This window comes from Equus quagga, chromosome 8, assembly GCF_021613505.1.
Source record: "Equus quagga isolate Etosha38 chromosome 8, UCLA_HA_Equagga_1.0, whole genome shotgun sequence".
In the NCBI taxonomy this organism is placed as follows: domain Eukaryota; kingdom Metazoa; phylum Chordata; class Mammalia; order Perissodactyla; family Equidae; genus Equus; species Equus quagga.
The window spans coordinates 121,300,642-121,307,219 of record NC_060274.1 but is presented as its reverse complement, the minus strand read 5'-3'; positions in this window follow the sequence as shown (position 1 = coordinate 121,307,219).

The window sequence follows — 6,578 nt, the reverse complement described above, 5'->3', positions numbered from 1 at the left end:
TGCCTATCCCAAATCATGAAGTTGTTCTTCAGTGTTATCGTCTGGGAGCTTTCATGTTTGAAACCAAACCAAGAAAAGTTTGGTTTAATATCAGAAAACAATTAATGTTATTAACCACTTTAATAATTAAAAGGAGAAAAAGTCATATGGTCATATTTATAGACACAGAACATTACTTTAAATTTTACTTACACTCCTGATTAAAAAATAGCGATTTTCTAATCTGATAAAATGCATACAGAGTAAACATCATATTTACTGCAATTATCTTGAATATATTCCCCATAAGTTCAGAAACAAAATAATAATGTTGTTGTATTCATCTTTATTTAACATTATACTAGTGATTGTAGCAAGTGGAAGAAAACAGGGAAAAAAATATAATAATATGATGATTGGAAAGAAAGTAACAGTACAGTTATTTTATTTGCAGGTTACACAATTTTCTATATAAAGAATCCAAAATAATCTATGGATAAATTGGTACAATTAATAAAATAATTAGGCATGGTATTTGGGTTAAATAAATCAGTATCAAAAGTAATTGTGAATTCAGTTTCTGACTATAATGGAATAACAGGGATGGTATTTATTCTCCTACTTTAAACAACTAGAAAACTGAACAAAACATATTAAGCAATGGTTTTAATACATTTGACAACAGTCAGTGCAAGACAGTGATTCCTGAGAGAAGGGAAGCAAATGAAGTGACCCACAAGTGCCCCTGCTCACTGCCTAGGGAGAGCTTCCAGTCCACAGGATGAGGAGAGGGAACCCAAACAGAGCCCATGACCATCCTGAGTTGAAAAGGCATAGTATGGGACAGAGCACCAAAGAGGAGGGAGCTGCAAAGAGAGGGAGCTTTTGTTATCTGAACATGGCTATCCTTCAATCTTCTGCTGATTACTAATCTTTGAGTGTATGTGAGGAACCCACCAAGGTCAAGGAAAGAACCGCCAGAAAGGACTAAACAGAGTGATCTCTGGAGGTAACACAGGGCTCAGAACAGCTCATGTTCTCACCGGCCAGAATGGAAAAACCTCCAATACACAAGTCATCGAGTAGAGTCTTCAGAAAGTATAACCTTGCTAGAGGGGCAAATTGACCCTACAGTTCGGCTGGCTCTGAATCCAACCTAACAACCCTTGAAAGAAAGCCTCAAAAGATCAAACAAATTCCAAGCAAGTTAACTACTTCCCAGAACAAAGTGCAGAAATATTTAAAGGAAAGAAAAATTACTCAACACTCCAAAACATAAAACCTGCAATGTCTATAATCCAATTAAAAAAATTTCCAGGCATGCAAAGAGGCAGGAGAATGTCTAGGCCACAGCACAAAGAGAGGGAACCAAAACAATTCATAATGAGGAGAAAAATCCATCAATAGAAATATATACAGAAATGACACAGATGAGATAATTAGGATACAAGCACGTTAAAATAGCCGTTATAAATATACTTCACATATTCAAGAAGATAGAGGAAAATGTAAGCATGATGAGGAAAGAAACCAAAGATATTAAAACACCCAATTCAAACTACAAGATGATGAAAAATAGAATATCTAAATGAAAAATACACTGGATGGAATCAGTAGCAGACTACGCACTGCAGAAGAAGAGACTTGAGAACTTGCAGACATAACAATAGAAACTATCCAAAATGAAAGAGTGAAAGAACTGAGTATTTCTTCAGTAATCTGTGAGAAACATCAAACCTGAAGTCGGAGTCCCAGAAGGAAAAGGAGAGATTGAGTGTAGAGGCAGACATAACCAATATTTAAGAAATATTAATCTCAAATGTCCAAATATGATGGAAAGAATGAAACTACCTTTCTAAGCAGTTTAACATACCCCAAACATTAAAAAAACAAAGAAAAACATATCAAAGTACTGTATTAAAATGTTGAAAAGTAACAATAAATAGAAAACTATAAAACCAGTTGTAAGGGAAAAAAAAGACACATTACATACAGAGGAACAAAGACAAGATCAACAGAAGAACTAAAAGCAAAAAAGGCCAACCTAGAATTCTATGCCCAGAGAAAATAAATGAAAAACAAGAAAAAATGAAAGAGAAGTAAAGACTATTCAGTCATGCAGATGATAAAAGTGTTCATATTCAGCAAACAAAAGCATTGCAAGCAAAATAAAGGACATAAAACTAAGGGAAAAATAATAAAGATCAGAGCAGAAATCAATGAAATAAAAAACAGAAAAATAATAGAGAAAATCAAGGATGTCAAAGCTGCTTCTTTGAAAGTATCAATAAAATTGATAAACTTCTATCCAAGCAGATCAAGAAAAAAGAGAGAAGACACAAATTATCAATATAAAAAAATGGAATGGGTGACATCACTACTGACCCTAAAGACATCGAAAGAATAAAGATAAAACCTCTTAAATATATTTTATGTCAACACATTTGACTATTTAGGTGAAATGGGAAATTAGTTGAAAGATTTGTGCTGCCAAAGTAGATAACCTGAACAGCCCTCTGTCTAAAAAAGAAACTGAGTTTTCAGTTTAAAACCTTCTCACAAAGAAAACAACAGGCCAAATGGCTTCACTGGTGAATTGTACCAAACATTTAAGGAAGAAATATTACAAATTCCACCAAACTATTCTAGAAAATTGAAGCAGAAGTAACTTTCCCCAACTAATTATTCAAGCATTACCTTGATAACAAAACCAGACAAAAACATTACAAATTTAAAGAAAAGAAAACTACAGATCAAAATCACTCATGATTGAAGATATAAAAATACTTTAAAAATATTAGTAAAGAGAATCCACCTATGTAAATATGTTATTTCCAAGTTGCGTTTATGGCCAAGAATGCAAGTTAGTGCAACACTCAATTGATCAATATTCCTCAAAACTGTCAAGACATGAAAGACAAGGAGAGATTGAAACTGTTGCAGAGTGAAGGCGACTAAAAAGAAATAACAAGCAAATGCAATGTGGGGCCCTGGATAGTATCCTAAATTTTTTAAAAAAGTGATTAATGGGAAAACTGATGAAATTATATTAAGCACTATAATTCAACTAAAAAGGAAATTATTTAATATTAGCTTCATCAAAGTTAATTTTCTGGGTTTGTTATCTGTACTATTGTTACCTAAGATGTCAACATTAAGGGATACTTTTATACTATATTTGCAAAATTTCTGCAAGTCTAAAACTGGTTCAAAATAAAACTTTTTTAAAAATCAACCAATGTAGTTCACCATATCAACACTACAGAGATTTAAAAAAATTGATTATCTCAATGGATGCAGGAAATTCTTTGACAAAACTCAATATTCATTAATGATAAAAACTAAGGAAGCTATAAATGGAAGAGAATTTCTTCAATCTGAAAAAAGACATCAACAAAGTTTTAATAATTTACAGCATTCTTAATGGTGAAGATTGAATACTTCCCTTCCGAGATCAGGAACAATCAAGGATGTTCACTCTCAGCACTCCTATTCCACATTGTGCTGGAGGTTCTAGTCACTGCAGTAAGGAAAGCAAAAAAATAAAAGGAGAACCTATATGGAAAATATGCAAATGAAAGTTGCTCAACATCACTAGTCATTAAGAAATTGCAAGTAAAACCGTAATGAGATGCTACTAGACATCCATTAGAATGCCTAAAATTAAAATAACTGCCAATACCAAGCCCTAATGATGATGTGGAACATATGACACCCTCATGCACTTTCGGTGGAAATGCAAAATTGTACAGCCACTTAAGAGTTTGGCAGTTTTTGAAAATGTTACATAGATACTTACATTGTATTCTAAAAAACCCACTTCTAGGAATTTACCCCAAAGAAATTAAAACTATCTATCTGCAAAACAACCTGTACCCTAATGTGTATGTCAGCTTATTTCATAATTGCCCCAGATTTGGAGACAACCCAAATATCTATCAACTACCAAATTGTGGTACATCCATACAATGGGGCACTACTCAGCAATAAAAAGAAGTGAACTACTGATAAATGCAACAGTATGCATGAATCAGGATGGTACTATTACCAACGAAAGAAGACAGACACAAAAGGCTACACTTGATATGATTACATTTATTTTAACATGCTGGAAAAGGCAAAATTATAAGCACAGGAATGAGATCAGTGGTTTCCTGAGGCTAGGGATGAGAAGAAGGCATTGACCACAAACTGGGACAATGTAACTTTTTGAAATATTGTATATCTTGTTTACGGTGGTTGTAAATATTTGTCAAAACTCATATAACTAGATAGTTTAAAATGATTAATTTTGCTATATGTAAATTATGCTCAATAAGCATGACTTTAAGAAAGGAAAGAGATAAAAATAAATAAGAGAATGAAAAAAATGATATAACTACAAATCTATCAAACATTCAAGAACAATAAGCAAAATTATGAATAAATTTATGTCAATAAATTTGAAAACTTAAACCATATGGACAAACTTCTGGTAAAATACAACTTACCAAAAGCTGATAGAATAGAAAATAGTCTGAAAAAATCCTAGAAGCATTAAAGAAATGGAGTCTGTATTAAAAGTATTCCCACAAAGATATCTAGATGGATGAGTTCCATCAAATTTTCATGAAACAGAATCATTTCATTCTTAGGGTCTGGAGCTGACGTGTGGGGTTGTGCATTACACAAAGGTAGAGAGATGAAGCAATAAATAAGACAATATAATCAAACCCATGTTTTTCTTACCAATGGATGTGCCTTCTCATGAGACTTTTTACCCTGTAGGGATGCCTTTTTCTAGCTGGAACAAAGACCATGCCACCTTACTAAGCCTTTAGCCCAGTTGTCAGCCTTCTGGTGACAGTAGGAAGTTGGGTCACATGATGTCTACATTTATCCCATGTCTATATCACATAAGTTTATGACAATTCATCTTAAAGCAAAATGATCATCTTTCCCCAAACTGGCTCTTCTTTCTAATTTCTATGTGCATGTGTGATACAATCATGTCCTTTCATTTCAAAAAACAAAGAAAAATCAAGTGCAAGGGATTTTTCAAAGTCACATTGTCTCCTTTCTTTTATGTGTCTTCTTATGGATCTCCAAGTGCTCAGAGACAATCACAAGTTTCACTTTCACTTGATCTCTTGCAATAGTACTCAGCATTCAGCATTCAGTGAATGCACATAGAGAGTTCTTAAATGGTACTTACAAAGTATTTAAATAATAGTTGGATAGCACTTAGTACTCACAACCACCCTTAGCAGAATTGCCTCTCTGTAAAGCCGTCTGCAATGAACATTTATTTTAAAGAACTTTTCTTTTCTTATAATAAGCCTCAATAATTTTAAAGAAAATAAAATACCAAGCAAATAAATCATTTATTCTCTTCTGACATTGGTTTCCTCATATTTTGAGTGGAAATTATGCTAGCTCTCCCTACCTCACTGGATGGAGGATAAAGGAACAGGGCTATAATGGTCACAGCAATAATGTTTGTTGAATATGTGATGTTATGGGCTAAATTGTGTCCCCCCCGCCAAATTCATATAATGAAGTTTCAATCCCCAATATCTCAGAATGTGACTATATTTGAAGATAGGAACTTCAGAGGTAATTTAGTTAAAATGAAGTCATTAGAGTGGCCCTAATCCAATAAGACTGATGTCCTTATAAGCGGAGATTAAGACATCAACATGCAGAGAGAGAAGACCACGTAAGGACACAGGGAGAAGACACCCTTCTACAGGCCGGGAGAGAAGTCTCAGAAGCAAGCGACTCTGCTCACACCTTGCTCTCACACTTCTAGTCTCCAGAATTGGGAGAAAATAAATTCTCGTTCTTTAAGCCACCCAGTCTGTGGTACTTTGTTACAGCAGTCTTTACAGTAAATTAGTAAGACAATAGAAAAGAGATAATAGATACAAAAACACATTAAAAATTAAAACTATCCTAATGTAAAGTAATATTGCCCAGATAAACAATAACAAAAATGATGCTGATACCCATATCTATACACACTTATTTTTCCCTTAAAAATTTTTTCTCTCCATGGGGCCGGGCCCCATGGTGGCATGGCTAAAGTTCCATGCACTCTGCTGAGGCGGCCCTGGTTCGCAAGTTCAGATCCTGGGTGAGGACCTCTTCCACTCATCAGCCACGTTGTGGTGGCATCCCACATACAAAGTAGAGGAAGATTGGCACAGATGTTAGCTGAGGGTGAATCCTCCTCACAAATAAATAAGTAAATAATTTTTCTTTGCAAAACGTTAGAGAGATGAAATACCTTGCCCCAGATCACACAGGGATTTGGGGATTTAGATCTAGTTAACTTCAGAATTACCATTTTTTTTTGAATCTTAGGTTTTAGAGAACATATTATTTAAAAAATAACATTTTTATTTTGTGTAAATAATAGTTACTCAGTAACATTGGAAACATTATATTTAATATGCCTAAACTTTATCAAAAATTTCCCAAATAACAGTAGGATATCTTTATCCACTACTATATGAAACTTCTCTCTGTTTTATCACAATAAAACTGAGTCATTTTATTTTTTAAAATTATTTTCTTTAGTTTACAGTTATAGCTTTTGGTTTTTAAGAAAAACAAAT